Genomic DNA, 20960 nt, shown 5'->3' with positions numbered 1-20960 from the left:
TCCAAACACTAAACCTAACCCTAACCCTATCACTAACCATAACACTAAATCTCACTCTAACCCTAACACTAACTCTAACACGAAACCTAAACCTATCACTTATCCTAACCCTAACCCTAACACTCACCCTAAATTTAACTCTCAACCTAAACCTAAACCTAACACTAACCCCAGCCTAAAACTCTATCCCAAACCCTAACCCTATTTTAACACTAGCCTAACCATATCCCTAACAGTAATCCTATCTTTAACCATAACCGTAACCGTAAACATAACCCTAACTGTAACCGTAACACAAACACTAACCTTAAACCTAACATTAAACATAAACCTAACTCTATCCCTAAACTTATTCCTAACACTAACACTAACACAAATTTTAACCATAACAGTAATCCAAACCCTAACTTTAACCTAACCCTAACCCTACACTATCCATAACCCTAAATCTAACCCTAATTCATACCCTAACACTAACCCTAAGCTTCAATCTATCCCTAACTCTAACCCGAACATTAACCCTAACACTAACACTAAAGCTAAAGCTAAACCTAACACTAACCCTAACATGAACTACAACCCTAAATCTAACCCTAAATCTAGCATTAACAATAACCGTAACCCTATACTAAAACTAACAATAAACCTAACCCTAACACTTACCATAAACCTAACCCAAAACCTAACACTAACACTAACACTAACCCTAACACTAACATTAACACGATTTGTAAACGTAACCCAAACCCAAACACTAAACTTAAACCTAACCCAAATCCCAATATTAACCCTAAAGCTAACCCTAACCTTAACCCTAACTTTAATTCTAACACTAATCCTAAACCTAACCCTAAACCTTACCCTAACACTAACTCTAAACCTAACCCTAACACTAACCCTAAGCCTCAACCTAACCATAACTCCAACACTAAACCTAACCCTAACCCTAAACCTAACCCTAACTCTTACCCTAACTGCAAGCGTAACACAAACCCTAACCCGAAACCTAAACCTAAACCTAACATTAACACTAAACCTAACCCTAAATCTAATACTAAAACTGGCAGTAACCTTAACACTAACAATAAACATAAACCTAAACAAAACACGAATACTAAACCTAACCCTAAACCCAACCATAACAGTAACCCTAACACTAACCCTAACCCTACCCTATCATAAGCCTACCCTAATTCTAACCCTTATGCAAACCCTAACCCAAAGCATAACCCTAACCCTTACCTAACCCTAACCCTAATCCTAACAGTAAACCTAACACTAACCCTAATCCAAATATTAACAGTAATTCTTACCCCAATGCTAATACTATCACTAACCCTAAATGTTAACCTAACTCTAAACCTAACACTAACGTTAACCCAAAATGTCATCCTAACCCTAACCCTAACCGTAACCCTAAAACTAACCCTAACACTAACCCTAAGTCTCACTATAACCCTAATCCTAACCATAACCCTAAACCAACCAGTAACCCTAACCCTAACATTTAAGCTAATCCTAATCCTGATTATAACCCTAACCCTAAACCTAAATGTTACATAAACATAACCGTATCACTAACTGTAACTGTAATAATAACCCTAAACCAAAACCGAACCCCAATCCTAACCCTAGCCCTCATGCTAATCCTAACACTAAAAATAACACTAACACTATCCCGAAACCTAACACTAAATCTAAACCTAACTATAACACTGACACAAATTCTAATGCTAACCCTAAACCTTACCCTAACCCTAACACTAACCCTAACCCTAAACCTAAACCTAAAGCTAACACTAACCCTAACCCTTACACTAACACGAAACCTCACCCTGTCACTAACCTTAACCTAAACCTAAACAAACCTAACCCTAACTCTAACCTAACACTAAACCTAATCCAAACCCTAACCATAACCCTAACACTACCCTAACCCTAATCATAAAAATAACCTAACATTAACACTAACCCTAACCCTAACTCTAACCCTCACCCTAAACATATTCCTAACACTAACCCTAAACCTTGCCCTAACAGGAACCCAAACCCTAACCCTAACCCGAAGGTAACCCTAACACTAACACAAAACTTAAATGAAACATTAACCTTAATCTAACCCTAACCATAACCCTAACCCCAACACTAAACCTAACCCTAAATCTAATCCTAACCCTAACATTAACCCTAAAACTCACCCTAATGTTAAACTTTTACCTAACACTAACTCTAACCCTAATGTAACACTAACTTTAACCCTAATTCTAACTGTAACCCTAACACTAACACTAACCCTAACTGTATCATGAATTCAAAATTTAACACTAACCCTAAACCTAACACTTACCCGTACCCTAACCCTAACACTAACCCTAACCATAACAAAAACCCAAACTTACACTAACACTAGCAATAACCCTAACACATATCCAAGCCGTAACCGTAACTCTAAACATAACCCTAACAGTAACCCTAACAGAAACCCTAACCCTAACCCTACAAAGAACCCTAACACAAACCCTATCCCTAATTTTACTCTAACATGAATTCTAAACTGAACACTAAACCTATTCTTTAACGTTTAATGAACCCTAACCCTAATCCTAATCCGAACACTAACTTTAACACTAATGTTAACACAAACACTAACCTTTACACTAATGCTAACCCTAACCCAAACCCTAAATCTAAACATAACACGAACATTAACCCTAACCCTAACCCTAACCAAACCCTAACCCTAAACTTAACTCTAAACCTAACACTAACCATAAACCTAACCCTAACCCTAACACTAACCTTAACCCTAACCCAAACCCAAACCTACCCTAACAGTAGCCCTAACCCTAACCCTAACCCTAACACAAACCCTATCCCTAATTTTGCCCTAACATGAATTCTAACCCTAACACTAAACCTAATCCTTAACCTTTACTTAACCCTAACCATAAACCTAATCCTAACACTAACTTTAACTGTAACACTAACACTAACCCCATCACTAACACTAACCATAACACAAACCCCAATTCTAACCATAACCCTAATCTTAACCTAACCCTAACACTAACTCTAACCCTACACTAACTTTAAACCTAACCCTAACCCCATTACTAACCCTAAACTTTATAGTAACTCTAACACTATCCATAACCCTAACCCTACCACAAAACCAAAATTTAATCCTTATCCTAACCATAACACTAACACTAACCCTAACCCTAACCCTAAAACCCAACTCTATCACTACACTAACCCTAATCTTAACCCTACACTTAACACTAACCCTAACTATAACCCAAAAACAAAACCTCACGCTAAACCTAACCCTAATCCTAATCCTAACACTAACCCTAAACCTAACACTAACCTAAACCTATCCCAAAACTTAACAGTAACCCTAACCCTATACCGAATCCAAACACTAACCATAACCATAACCATAACACTAACCACAACACAAAATCTTACTCTAACGCTAACATTAACCCTAACCCTAAACCTAAACCTATCACTTATCCTATCCCCAACCCTAACCCTTACCCTAACTCTAACCGTCAACCTAAACCTAAATCTAACAGTAACCCTAGCCTAAAGCTAACACTAACCCTATCCCTAACCCTAACCCTAATGTAACACTAACCTAACCCTATCCCTAACACTAATCCTATCTTTAACCATAACCATAACTGTAACCATGACCCTAAATGTAACCGTAACACAAACACTAACCTTAAACCTAACACTAAACATAACCCTAACACTAACCCTAAACTTAACCCTAGTAATAATCCTAACACTAATACTAACACAAGTTTTAACCATAACCCTAATCCAAACCCTAACTTTAACCTAACCCTAACACTAACACTAACTGTAACCCTAAACCTAATCCTAATTCAAACCCTAACACTAACTCTAAGCCTCAACCTATCCCTAACCCTAACCCTAACATTAACCCTAACATGAACTCTAAAGCTAAAGTTAAACCTAATGCTAACCCTCACACGAACTCAAACCCTAAACCTAACCCTAAATCTAACACTAACAATAACCCTAACCCTAACCTAAAACTAACAATAAACCTAACCCTAACACTAACCCTAAACCTAACCCAAAACATAACACTAACACTAACCCTAACCATAACACTAATATTAACACGATTCATAACCATAACACAAACCCAAACACTAAACTTAACCCTAACCCAAATCATAAATTTAACCTTAAAACTAACCCTAACCCTAACCCTAACTTTAACTCTAACACTAACCCTAAACATAACCCTAAACCTTACCCTAACCCTAACACAAAACCTAAGGCTCAACCTAACCCTAACTCCAACACTAACCCTAACGCTAACCATAAATGTAACCCTAACTCTAAACCCAACTCCAAGCATAACACGAACCCTAAACAAAAACCTAAACTTAAACCTGAAACTAACACTAAACCTATCCCTAAACCTGACACTAACACTAAACCTAACCCTAAATCTAACCCTAAAACTTATAGTAACCCTAACCCTAACACTAACCATAAACCTAACCAAAAACCGAATACTAAACCTAACCCTAACCCTAACCCTAACCATAACAGTAACCCTAACACTAACCCTAACCCTATCATAACCATAACCCTAACCCTAACCGTGATGCAAACCCTAACCCTTACCTAACCCTAACCTTAAACCTAACACTAAACCTAACACTAACCATAAAACTAAACCTAAAGAAAATATTAACAGTAACTCTTACCCCAATGCTAACCCTATCACTAACCCAAATCTTAACCTAACTCTAAACCTAACACTAACGTTAACCCAAATTGTAACCCTAATCTTAACCCTAACTGTAACCCTAAAACTAACCCTAACACTAACCCTAAGCATCACTGTAACCCTAATTTTAACCATAACCCTAAACCGAACCCTAACACTAAACCTAACACTAAACCTAAACCCACCAGTAACGCTAACCCTAATTCTAAAGCTAACTCTAATCCTAAGTATAACCCTAACCCTATTCCTAAATGTTACCAAAACATAACCCTATCACTAAATGTAACTTTAACAAAAACCCTAAACCTAAACCTAATCCCAATTCTAACCCAGCCCTCACATTAACCCTAATATTAAACCTAACACTAACATTAACCAGAACCCTAACGCTAAACCTAAACATAACTATAACACTCACTGAAACTCTAATGCTAAACTTAATTTTAACCCTAACCCTAACACTAACCCTAACCTGAAACCTAAACCTAATACTAATACTAACCCTAACTCTTACACTAACATGAACCCTCACCCTATCCCTAACCTTAACCTAACTCTAAACAAACCTAACCCTAACTCTATCCTAACAATAAACCTAATCCAAACCCTAACCCTAACTCTACCAAAACCCTAATCATAAAACTAACCTAACACTAACAATAACCCTAACCCTAACTCTAACCCTCACCTTAAACATATTCCTAACACTAACCTTGATCCTAAGCCTAACAGGAACCCAAACCCTAACCCTAACCCAAAGCTAGCCCTACACTAACACAAAACCTAAACAAAATATTAACCTTAATCTAACCCTAACCATAAAAATAACCCCAACACTAAACCTAACCCTAAAGCTAATCCTAACCCTAACATTAACTCTAAACCTCACCCTAACTCTAAACCTTTACTTAACACTTACCCTAACCCTAACATAACACTAACCTCAACCCTAATTCTAACTGTAACCTAACCCTAACACTAACCCTAACTGTAACACAAATTCTAACTTTAACCCTAACCCTAAACCTAACACAATGACTAACCCAAATCATAACACTAACCCTAACCTAACCCTAACTCTAATGCTTACCAAATCTTAACCCTAAACCTAACCCTTACACTAACCCTAAAGCTAACCCTAACACGAACCCTAAACATAACCATAACACTATGCCTATCCGTACCCAAACCCTAAACCCAAACCTAAACCTTACACTAAAACCAACACTAACCCTAACCCTAACAGAAAACCTAACCCTAATCCTAATCCTAACCCTAACCTAACCCTAACTCTAAACCTAAACCTAACCCTCACCCTACACCTAACCCTAAACCTAATACTAACCATAATCCCAACATTAACTCTAACCCTATAACCTAAATATAACCCTATCTCAAACACTAATGCTAATACTTCACCTAACCCTAACCCTAACTCTAACCCTAAACCTTACCCTATCCCTAACTGTAGTACTAATCCTAACACAAAACATATCCCTAAACATAACCCTAACCATAACACTAACCCTAAGCCTAACCCTAACCCTTGCACTAACCCTAACCCGAACCTTATCCTAACACTAATACTAACTCTAACCATAATCCTAACTGTAACCCTAACCCTATCCCTAACACTAATCAAAAACCTAACCCTGAAACTAACCCTAAAAAAAACCCTAAACCTAAACCTAACCCCTTTCCTATCACTAAAGTTAACCCTAACACTATCCCTAACACTAACCGTAATCCTAACACAATCCCTAATGGTAACCATTACATTAACAATAACCCTAATCCTAAGCCTAACTCTAACTGTAACCCTAGCCCTAAGATGAACCCTAACCCTAACTCTAACCCTAACACTAACCATAACAATAAACTTAACCCTATCCCTAACACTGTCTTACAAGAATCCTAAACATAACTCTAACACTAACACTAACCCCTACCCTAATCCTATCACTAATACTAATCCTAAACATATCCCAAACCTATCACTAACACTAAACCTAATCCTAAACCTAACCCTAACACTAACACTAACCATAATTCTAATCTTACCCTAACAGTAACACTACCCCACCCCTAAACCTAACCATAAACTTAACCTAAACCCTTGCCCTAACAATAAACCTAACCCTAAAACTAAACCTAACACTAAACCTAAACCTAACCCTAACCCTAACTGAAACACTAACTCTGACCCTACGACTAACATTATCCTAAAAACTATTCCTAACCCTAACACTATGCATAGCCCTTAACCTAACACTAATCCAATTACAAACACTAACTCTAATCCTAACCCTAACCCTAACCCTAACACTAACCCTATCCTTAACACTAACACTAAAGCTAACCCTAAACCTAACCCTAACCCTTATGCTTAACCAAACAGTAATCCTAACAGTAACTCTAACCATAACAATAATCCTAAAGCAAGCATCAACCTAACCCTAACCCTAACCCTAACACTTACTCTAACCCAAACCCTAACAAAATTCTAACCTAATCCTAAAACTAACACTAACCTTAAACCAACCATAACTCTATCACTAACACTAACCCTAACCTAAACCTAACACTAACCCTAACACTAATCCTAACAATAAACCTAAACCTATTCCTAAACTTAACACTATTTATAACCCTATCTCTAACCCTAACTCTAACACTAATCATAAACCTAAGTATAACCCTAACACTAACCCTATCCATAACACAAACCCTAACCCTAACACTAACACTAATGCTAATCCTAACACTAAACCTAACAATAAACCTAACTGTATATTTTACCCAAACACTAAACCTTACCCTAACCCAAACACTAACCATAACCCTAAAACCAACCATAACAATAACCCTAACCATAAACCTAACCCTAACCCTAACCATAACACTAACACTAATGTAAACTGAACAGTAACCCTAACACTAACCCTAACCCTAAACGTAATGCTAACCCTAACACTAACCCTTAATGTAACCCTAACACTAACCCTATTTCTAATCCTAACACTAACCATAACATAACCCTAATGTAACCTTAACATTAAATCTCAACCTATCCCTAATTAAACTATTGGTAACTGTAACCCTAATTCTAGCATTAACACTAACCCTAAATCTAACCCTAACCCTAACCGAAACACTAACCATAATCCTAACCCCAACTCCAATACTAACCTTAATCCTAAACCTCTCACTAAACTTAGCACCTAAATCTAATTCTAACCCTAACCGTAACACTAGCACTAACCCTATCACTAACACTTACAGTAACCCTAAAACTGAACTTATCCCTAAAACAAATCATAACCCTTATCCTACTGCTAATACTAAACCTAACACAAAACACAACCCTAACCCTAACACTAAAACTAACCATACACTAACCCTTACCCTAACCATAATCTTAAACCTAACCCTAACCCTGAACCTAACACTAATGCTATCCGTTACCTAATCCTAACCCTAATCATAAACCTAAAAATAACCCTGACACTAAAACTAACCCTACCCTAAAACGAGACATAACAATAACCATTCCACTAAGCGTAAATGTAACCAAAACCCTAATAATCCTAACCCTAAAACTAACCCTAAACTTAACCCTAACTTTTATTATAAAACTAACCCTAAAATTAACACTAACACTAACACGAAGTCTAATTCCAGTTCTAACAAAAACGTAACACAAACCATCACCCTGACCCTAATCCCACCATTACTTAACCCTAACCCTAACACAAACAATAACCCTAACCCTAACACAAAACCTAACACTTACCCTAAACCTATCCCTAACCTCACCTTAACACTAACCCTAACACTAACACTAAACCTAAAACTAACTCTAACATAACCAAAACCAAAACCTAACACTAACCCTAACCCTAATCCTAACCTAAACCTCTCCCTAACACTAACCTGATACCTAACAGTCACCATAACTGTAACACTAACCATAACCTTTACCATAATTCTAACACAAAACCTAATCCTAACACTAACAGTAACCCTAACTCTAACCATAACACTAACCCTAACCCTAACCATAAACCTAACACAATGCCTACCCAAAACATAACACTAACCCTATCCTAACCGTAACTCTAACAACAAACCCTAACCCAAATCCTAACACTTACACTAACCCTAAACCTAACCCTAACACGAATCCTAAACCTAACCATACCACTATGCCTAACTCTACCCAAACCCTAAACCCAAAACTAAAAATTAACCTAAAACTAACACTAACCCTATACTTAACAGAAAACCTAAACCTAACCCTAACCCTAAACCTAATCCTAACCCTATCCTAACCCTAACCCTAAACCTAACATTCATTCTCACCCAACCCTAACCCTAAACCTAATACTAATCATAACCCTAATACTAAAACTAACCCTAACCCTAATATATAACCCTAAACCAAACACTAATGCTAATTCTTCACCTAACCCTGACCGTAACTCTAACCCTCACCCTAAGCCAAAACCTAAACTTAAACCTAAACCTAACATAAACCCAAACGTAAAACTTAACACAAACCCTAAACCTAACACTAATCCTAACTCTAACACTTAACCTAACTCTAAACCTAACCCTAACCCTAACACTAATCTTAACACTAAACCTAACCTTGACTTACCCTAAACCTAAACCTAACCTACACCAAATTCTAACCATAACCGTAACCCTGAACATAACCCTAACAGTAACTGTAACACAAATCCTAACCTAAACCAAACACTAACCCTAACACGAATCCTAGCCCCAATTCTAACCATAATTTTATACTAACACTAATTGTAACCATAAACCTAAACTTATCCATAAACCTTATCCTAACCCTAAAACTAACTTTAACCTTAACTTTACCACTAACCCTAACCCTAACACTAACCCTAACTCTAAACCTAAGCTTATCACTAATGCCAACTCTAACTCTATTCCTAACCCTAACACTAAACCTAACATGAACCCTAAACCTAACACTAACACTAACCCTAACCCTAACTCTAACCCTCACCCTAAACATAAAGCTAACACTAACCGTAATCCTAAACTTAACATGAAACTTAAACCTAACCCTAACCCAAACCTAACTCTGACACTAACCTTCACCATAACTAACCCTAACATTAACACAAAACCTAAACCAAATTTTAACTTTAATATAACCCTTAACCTAACCCTAACTCCAACCCTAACCCTAAACCTGAAGCTAACCCTAACCTTAACACTAACCCTAAACCTCACCCTTACCCTAAACCTAACACAAAAACTAACTGTAATCCTAACACTAACCCTAAACCTAACTCTAACCCTTACCCAAACACTAGTCCTAACCCTAACCTTAACATAACACTAACCCTACACTTAATCCTAACCCTAACTCTAACCCTAACACTAACCCTAAACCTAACCCTCACCGTAACACTAACTCTACCTGTAAACCTAACCCTAACCATAAAACTTACGCTAAACATCACCATAACCCAAACCCTAACCATAACACAAATCTAAACCTAACCTTAATCTTAACACTAACCCTAAACCTAACCCTAACACAAACCCTAAATTTAACCCTAAACCTAACCCAAACACTAACCCTAAATCTAATCCGAACGCTAACCCTAACCCTAACCCTAACCACAACCCTATCCACCACTTAAACCATAAACCTATCCCTTACCATAACCCTAATCCTAACTCTAATCTTAACATAACACTAACCATAACCCAAAGTTTATCCCTACAACTAACCCAAACCCAAACCACAAACCTAACACTCACCATATCCTAACCTCAACCCTAATTTAACACTAACTCTAACCATAAAACTAACCCTATCTCTAACCCTAAACCTAATCCAAACCCACAACGTAACCCTAAACCTAACCCTTACCCTAACTTTAACCTTGGCACTATCACTAACCGTAACCTTAACCATACATAACTCTAACCCTAACCCTAAAACGAACACTAACAGTAATGCTAACCATAACCCTAGCAGTAACCTAACACTAACACTAAACCTAACCCTAAATCTAACCCTCACCCTAAACATAACAATAACCCTAACCCTAAACCAAACACAAACTCTAACCCTAACCATAACCTGAAGCTAACTGTAACACTATACATTATTGTAACACTAATCCTCACCCTAACACAAACCCTAAACCAAATATTAACCTTAACCTAACCTTAATCATAACCCTAACCCCAACCTGAAACCTAACTCTAAAGCTAAACCCTGACAATAGCCCTAAGCCTAACTCTAACATTAACCCTAAAACTAACTCTAACCTTAACCCAAAACTAAATTTAAACTTAACTCTAACTCGAACCATAACACTAACCCTAACCATAATCCTAACCCTAAGACTAGCACGACCCCAAACCTAACCCTAAAACTAACTCTAACCATAACCCTAAATCTATCCATAACTCTAACCCTAACAATAAACCTAAACCTAAAACTAAAACTAACACAAACCATAACCCTAACACTAACATGAACTGAAACCCTAACACTAACCCTAATTTAACCCAAACCCTAACCCTAATCCTAAGACTAATCCTAACCCTAAACCTAACCATAACCCTAACCTAACCCTAAATCTCAACCTAACTCAAACCTTATTCCTAACCTGTATCATAGCCCTAAGTATAATGCTAAGCATAACACCTACACAAACCTTAATGCTAAACCTTACACTAACCTAAACCCTAATCCTAACACTAACCCTAACCCTAACATTAACACTAACAATAACTCTATCTGTAACCCTAACCCTAACCCTAACACTGACCCTAAACCTAATGCTATCAAAAACCCTACCATAACCCTAACCCTAAACCTAAAAGAAACCATAAGCCTAACCCTAAAACTAACAGTAACACTAACACTAATTTTAACTTTAACCCTAACTCTAATCCTAAACCTAAATCTAACCATAACAATATCTCTAAACCTAACTCTAAACCTAAAGCAATACCTAAATGTAACCTTAATCTTAATACTTACTCTAAAACAAAGTATAACCGTAACCCTAAACCAACAGTAACCCTAACAATAACCCTAACCATAAACCTAAACCAAGCACTTACCCTATCCTTAATTCTAACACAAACCCTAAACCTAATCCTAACCCTAACCTAACCCTAAAGGTAAATGTCACTTTAACATTAACCCTAATCCAAACCCTTACCCAAACCCTAACACTAAGCTTAATCCTGCCCTAACCCTAACCTAATCCTAACCCTAACATTAATCCTAACTGTAACCATAAAACAAATCTTAAACCTAACCCAAAAACTAACCCTAACCCTTATCCTAACTCTAACATTAACACTAACTCTAAACCTAACCCTAACCCTAACCCTAACCCTAAAATTAAAAGGAAGTATATCACTAAACCTAACTCTAAACCTAACCCTAACCTAACACTAACACTTACAGTAATCTTAACCCTAACCCTAACACTAAACCTAACGTAACCCTAAACCTAACAATAATCATAACCCTATCACAATCCCTAACCCAAAACATAACGCTAAACATAACCTAAACATAAACCTAAACACTAACCCTAACTTTTACCTAACACTAACCCTAACACTAATACTACCACTACCACTAACACTAACACTAAAACTAACCCTAAACATAACCCTAACACTAACCCGAAACTTAACATGACCCTAACCATACCAGTAACACTACATGAAACATAACACTAATCCTAACCATAACCCTAACCCTAACCTTAAACCTAACCCTAACCCTATCAGTAAAACTAATTCTATCCCTAACACTAATCCTTACACTACCCCTAACCATCAACCTAGCCCTAACTCTTACCTAACCCTAACCATAACTCCAACCATAACACTAACCTTAAAACTATCTCTAACCCTAACACTAAACCTAACCCCAACCCTAACAATATAACTAACTCTAACCCTAACCCTAACCCTAAACCTAACACAAACTCTAACAATAAACCTAACCCTAATCCTAACACTAACCATAACCCCAACAATAACCTATTACTAACCCTAACCCTATGCCTAACTCTAAATTTAACACGAACTCTATCCCTGACCCTTATTTTAACCCTAACCCTAATACAAAAACAAACCCTTACCCTAACACTATACCTAAACTACCCGTAACCGTAAAACTAACACTAACCCTAATCCTATGCCTCACTCTAACCCTCTTTCCAATCATATACAATACCCTAATTTTAACTCTAACCATAACACAAAACCTAAACCTGTTACCCTAACACAAACCATAATTCTTACCCTAACACTAACCTTAACACTAACCCAAACCCTAACCACATTTCTAAAATTAAATCTAACCCTAACCCTAATAAGAACCCTAACCATAACCCTTGAACTCACCTTAACCCTAAACATAACCCTAACCCTAACCCTAACCATAACCATAAAACTAACCTTAACCCTAATTCTAAACCTAATCTTAAAAGTAACCCTAATCCTATCCCTAATCCTAACCCTAACCCTAACACTAAAACTAACACTAACACTGAATCTAACCTTTTACCTAACCCTACTCCTTACCCTAACACAAACCTTAATTCTAACCCTAACACTAATCGTAACCCTTACCCTAACACTATTCCTAACACTATCCCTAACCTACAAGTAACTCTTAAACTAACCCTAAACCTAACTTTAAGCCTCACTCTAACCCTAATCCTAACCATAACCTTACACTTACCCTAACACACACCATTTCCTTCACACGAACAATAATCCTAACACTAACCCTAACCCTAAACCTAACTCTAAAACTAAACCTAAACCTAAACTGAAGTCTAACTGTAACCCAAACCCTAAAACAAACCCTAAACGTAACCCTAACCCTAACCGCAAAATGAATCCTAACCCTTACCCTAACTGTAACACTAAACCTAACCCTCACTTAACTGTAGCCCTAACCCTAAAACTAATCTTAACCCTAACACTCTTCCTAACCCTAACTCTAACACTAACACTAAACTAACCCTAAACCTAACCATAATCCTAACACTAACCCTGAAACTAATCCTAAACCTAACCCTAACACTAACCCTAATCCTAACACTAAACCTACACTAACTCTAACATTAATCCTAACCCTAATCCTAACACTAATCCTATCCCTAAAACTAACCCTATCACTAACACTAACCCTAACCATAAACCTAACAGTAACCCTATCCCTAACCCTTACTTTAACCCTAACACTAACACTAACCCTAACCCTAATGCTGAGTAAACCTAAAATACACATAACCCTAAAACAAACCTTAACCCAAACCGTATGCCTCATTCTAACCTTCTTTCTAATCATAACCAAAAACCCTAATTTAAACTGTAACCTAACACAAAACCTAAACCTAATCCTTACCCTAACACAAAACATAATTCTTACCCAAAAACTAAGCTAAACACTAACCCTAACTGAAACCCTAACCCTAATTTGAAAACTAAACCTAACCCTAACTTGATCCCTAACCTTAATCCTAACCCAAAAACTATCATTAACCATAAACCTAACCCTTACCCTAACACTAACCCTAACCATAAGCCTAATCATAACCATGACACTATTCCTAAACCTAATTTTAATCCTAAACCAAAAAGTAACCCTAAACCTATTTCTAACCCTAACACTATCCCTAACCCTAAACCAAACACTAACACTAACACTGAACCTAACCCTAAACCTAGCTCTACCCCTAACACTCACGCTAACTCTTACCTAACACTAACCCTAAACCTTAACTTAAAAGTAAACCTCACTCTAAACATAATCCTAAACATAACCTTAACCCTTACCTTAACACAAACCATATCCTCACAGGAACACTAATCCTAACAATAACCCTAACCCTAACCCTCACCCTAACTATAAAACTAAACCATATCTGACCCAAACCCTAACCCTAACCCTAGTCCTAGAACTAAGCCTAAAAAAAACCCTAACCCTAACCCTAAAACTAACCCTAACCCTAACCATAACTCTAACCCTAACCCTAACCCTAACCCTAACCTTAGCCCTAATCCTAATCCTATCCTTTAACCTAACACTCTACCTAACCCTAACTGTAACACTAACACTAAAGCTAACCTAAACCTAACACTAACACTAACACTAATCCTGAAACTAATCAAAACCTTAAGCCTTACACTAACCCTAAACCTAACACTAACTCTAACACTAACCCTATCACTAATCCTAACAATAACCCTAACCCCAACATTAACCCTATCACTAACCCTAGGCCTAAGCCTAACCCTAAACCTAACACTAACTCTATCTTTTACCCTTACTTTAACCCTAACACTAACCCTACCCCTAACCCTAACGCTAACACTATACTTAAACTACACATAACCCTAAAATAAACCCTAAGCCTAACCCTACACCTCACTCTAACCCTCTTTCTAATCATAACCAAAATCCAAATTTTAACTCTAACCTAACACAAAACCTAAACCTAACCCTTACCCTAACACAAACCATAATTCTTACCTGAATACTAAGCTTAACACTAACCCAAACAGAAACCCTAACCATAATTTTAAAACTAACCTTAACCCTAACTTGATCCTTAACCATAACCCTAACCCCAAAAGTAACTTTAACCATAAACCTAACCCTAACACCAATACTAACCCTAACGATAAACCTAACCCTAACCTTAACACTATCCCTGACCCTAATTCTAACCATAAACCTAAAAGTAACCCTAAACCTATCCCTAACCCTAACATTATTCCTCACGCTAACCCTAACACTAACACTAACACTGAACTTAACCCTAACCCTAACCCTACCCCTAAACCTCACCCTCTTAGTTAACACAAATCCTATCCCTAACACTAATCTTAACCCTAACCCTAACACTAACCCTAACCTACAAGTAACCATAAAACTAAACCTAAACCTAACCCTAAGCCTCTCTGTACCCCTAATCCTAAAACTAACCCTAACCCTTACCCTATCCCTAATCCTAACACAAACCCTAACCCTAAAACTTACCCTAACACAAACCATATCTCTCACAAACGCACAATTTTAACACTAAACCTAACCCTAATTCGAAATCTAACCCTAAACTGAACCCAAACCTTACACTAACTCTAAGCCTAAAACTAACTCTAAACATAACCCTAAACTTAAGCATAAAACAAACTCTAAAAATAACCCTAACTGTAACACTAACACTAACACTAACAATAGACTTAACCTTAAACCTATCCCTAACCCTAACACTCTCCTGAACCCTAACCCTAACACTAACACTAAAGTTAACCCTAAACCTAACCCTAAACCTAACACTAACCTTATCCCTAACACTAATACGAACCCTAACCCTAACCCTAATCCCAGCCCTAAACCTAAAACTAACCCTAAACCTATCCTTAAACCTAACACTATTCTTAAACCTAACACTATTCCTAACCCTAACACTAACACTAACCCTTACAATAACCCTAAACCTAACCCTAACCCTAACCCTCACCCTAACTCTTACCTTACACAAACCCTAACCCTAACACTAATCCTAACTCTAACCCTAACACTAGCCTTAACCTACAAAGAACCCTAAAACTAAACCTAAACCTAACCCTAAGCCTCACTGTACCCCTAATCCTAAAACTAACTCTAACCCTTACCCTATTCCTAATCCTAATACTAACACTAACCCTAAACCTCACCTCAAATGTAACCCTAACTCTAACACTTACTCTAACCCTAATACTAACACTAAGCCTCAACCTAAGTCTAACACTAACCCAAACACTAACCGTAAACTTAACCCTAATTCTAACTGTAACACTAACCCTAATCCTAACCATAAACCTATGACTAACCCTAAAACTAACCCTAACCAAAACTCTACCACGAAGCCTAAACCTATCCCTACCTGGAACCTAACACTAACCCATACACTAACCCTAACCTAAACACAAAACCTAACCATAATGCTAAACCTAACACAAAGCCTAAGCAAACCCTAACCCTAACCTAACTTTAACCCTAATGCTTACCTAACCCTAACAGTAACCCTAACCCTAAACCAAACACTAACCCTAACACTAACCCTAACCCCAACCCCAACCACAACCCTATAAATAGTCTTAACCCTAACCCTAAACCTAAACCTAACACTAATCCTAACACTAACTGTAACACTAAGCCTAGCCCTAAATCTAACTCTAATCTTTAACATAACCTTAAAGATAACCTAAACACTATCCCTATCATAAACAGTAACCTAACCCCAAGAGTAACCCTAACACTAACCCTAAACCCAACCATAACCCTAAATCTAAAACTAACCCTAAACCTAACCTTAACCCTAAGCCTAAACCTAACCCTATCACAAACACTGTCACTAACCATAACTCTAACTCTAACCCTAACCCTAAAACTACCTCTAACCCTAACTGTAAAACTAATCTTAACTGTAAACCTAACCCTAAACTAAACCCTAACCATAACACAAACCTTAACCCTAAACTTAAAACTAAACCTAAACCTAAGCATAAATGTAACCCTAACACTAAACCTAACCCTAACCCTAAGCTCAACCCTAACCCTAGCAATAAACCTAACCTTAATCCTTACCCTAACACTAATATCAACCCTAAACCTTATTGTAATCATAACCCTAACCCCAACACTAATGCTAACCCTAACCCTAAACATAAACCTAACACTAACCATAACATTAAACCTAACCCTAATGATATTCAAACTCTAAAACAAATCATAAACCTAACCCTAATCCTAATGCTAACACTAACCCTAAATTTAACTCTATTCCTTATGCTAACCATAACACTAACCCTAAACCTAACCCTAATGCTAACCATAACACTAAACCTAATCCTAACCCTTAACCTAAAAATAACCCTAACACCAATCCTAACCCTAAACCTAACCCTAAATTTTACACTACTCCTAACCCTAAACTTAACCATAACACTAACCCTAACCCTATCCTTAACCCTAAAGGTAATCCTAATTGTAACCCTAACCCTAACCCTAACTCTAATACAAACCCTAAACCTTTCTATAACTGTAACCTTACCCAAACCCTAACCCTAACTCTAACACTAATCCTTAACCCTAACAGAAACAATAACCCTAACCCTAACCCTAACAATTACCCTATCACTAAACTTAATCCTAATCCTAATCCTAACCATAACCGTAACACAAACCCTAACTAATCTTAAACCTAACCTTGACACTAACCCAAACACTAACCCAAACACTAAACTTAACCATTACCCTAACCCTAACACTCATCTAATCCTAACACTAAACCTAACACTAACCCTAAACATAACTATAATCCTAATCCAAACACTAACACTAACCCTAACCTTAAACCTAACACAAATACTAATCCAAAACACAACCCTAAACCTAAACCTAATCCTAACAGTAACCCTAACCCTAACCCTAAAGCTAACCTTAACACAAACCATAACTCAAACCCTAACCTGAACACTAACCCAGCACCTAACCCTGACCCTTACCCTAACACTAAACGAAACCTAAACCTAACACTAACCTTAAACCTAACCATAAACCTAACCCTAACCTTAGCACTAAATCTAACCCTAACCCTAACACTAACCATAAACCTACCTGTAACCCTAACCCACACACTAATCCTAACCCAAACCCTAACCCTAACTGTAACACTAACCCTAAACTTAACTGTAAATCTACACCTTACCATAACACTAACCCCAAACCTAAACTTAATACGAATCCTAACACTAACCCACATCCTAACAATAACCCTAATACAAATCCTAACTTTAACCCTAACCCTAACACAAACCCTAACCCTAACCCTAACTTAACCCTAACTCTTACCCTTGCCTAATCCTAACCACAACCATAATTCTATAACTAACACTAACCCTAATCCAAGCCTAAATTTAACACTAACCCTAAACCTAACCCTAACTGTAACTGTATCACTAAAATTACCCCTAACCTAACCCCAATCCTAATGCTAAATCTAACCCTAATGCTAACCCGAACCCTAACCCTAAACCTAACACTAAACCTAAACCTAAACCTAACTCTAACCCTAACACAAAAATAACCCTAAACATAAAATGAACCCTAACCCCAACCCTATCACAAACACTAACTGTAAACCTAACACTAACCCTAACCCTAAGCCTAACCCTAAAACTAACCCTAACCCTAAATGTAACCCTATCTTAACTGTAACCCTAGCCCTAACCCAAAACCTAACCCTAATTCAAACCCTAAAACTAACCCTAACACTAACCGTAAGCCTAAACTAACCTTAATCCTAACACTAATTTTAACCATAACCTTAACCCTAAAAATAAACCTAACACTAACTCTAACCCTACACCTAACCCTAACCTGAACACCAACCCTAACCCTAACACTTACTAAACCCTAACCCTAACCCTATCCCTAATCTTAAAGGTAACCCTAATCCTAACCCTAACCCTAATCCTAACACAAACCCTAAACTAACCCTAAACCTAAACCTGTACTAACCATAAACCTAACCCTAACAATAACCCTAACCCTGATCCTAACACTCACCTAATACTAACCCTAAACCTAACACTAACCCTATCCCTAACCCTAACACTAACCCTTAACCTAACTATAACTCAAACCCAAACACTGACACTAACCCTAAGCTTAACTCTAACACTAACCCTAACCTTTACCATAACCTAGCCCTACCTCTAACCCTATCCCTTACCATAACCCAAATTCTCATTCTAATACTACACTAGTCCTAACCATAATTCTTAGCCTTCTCAAACCCTAAATCTAATATGAGTCCTAAAGATAGCCCTCATTCTAGCTCTAGCCCTAACTCTATACCTGATCCTTATTCTGACCCTAACACTAACCCTAGATCTAAACCTGGCCCTATCCCTAAACCGAACTCTAACACTACCTCTACAGGAAAAACTATACCTAAACATAACAGAAACACTAGCACTAGACAAACCTAATTTTAAATAGAATCATAAATCTAGCCCTAGCCCTAAAAATAACCTAGCACTAGTGCTAACAATAAGCATTAACCTAACGTAAAGACTAAACCTCTCACTAGATCAAACACTAGTCCTAATTGTGGCTCTAAACCTAAAACTAACCCTAACCCCCAATACTACTTAATCTAATAGAAACCCTAGCTCTAAAACTTATCCTAAAACAAAACCTAACCCTAACACTAGACTTATCCATTACCCTTACCCCAAAACTAGCCATAACCATATCCCTGGCTCTTACATTACCCAAGCCCCAATGTTAGCCCTAAACATCACACAAAACCTAGCCATTATCCTTGGCCTAAATCTAGCCCTAATCATAACACTAACCATAACCTTATACCTAACCCTAATGCTAACCCTCAACCTACCCTACCCCTAGCTCAAACTCTAATCCTCAGCCTAAAGATAACCCTAACCCTAAACCTAACACTAGCCTTGATTCAAAACCTAACCCTCATCCTGTCCCTATCCCTAGCTCAAATGCCTACACTTACCCTAACCCTAACCCTAACATTAACCCTAGGCCTAACCCTAAACCTAACCCTAATCCTAACTTTAACCCTAGCCCTAAACTTAGTTCTAACCTTATACATTACCGTAAAGAAATGCCTAACCCAAATGCTAACACTAGGCCTAATGATAACCCTATCATTAACACTAACCCTATCCATTACTCTAAACCTACCTGGAACCATAAACCTAATTCTATCCATTACCAAAACCCTAACCCGAACCCACTGCTAATTCAAGCATAAACCCTAAATCTTAATCTAAACCAAATCCTACCATGACCCTGACCCTAATAATACACCTGGCTCTAACATTGACCCTTACCTACACTTAAACCTTACAAATAGACATAGCCATAACCTAACACTAAAACTAATACTAACCATAAACCTAGACTTGACAATAGCCCTAGCCCTAGTCCCTGTCATAGCCCTAACACAAACACTCAGCCTAGCCCTAAACCTAGTCTTAATCCTAACCTCAGTCCTAACTCTAATTCTAAACCTTGCCCTAGGCCTAAAGCTATTTATAACCCTATCTA

Source organism: Marmota monax, unplaced genomic scaffold (assembly GCF_021218885.2).
Source record: "Marmota monax isolate L192 unplaced genomic scaffold, Marmota_monax_Labrador192_F-V1.1 WCK01_AAM20220418_F8-fsc00318, whole genome shotgun sequence".
NCBI classification, from domain to species: Eukaryota; Metazoa; Chordata; class Mammalia; order Rodentia; family Sciuridae; genus Marmota; species Marmota monax.
This window is presented reverse-complemented; position numbering follows the sequence as displayed.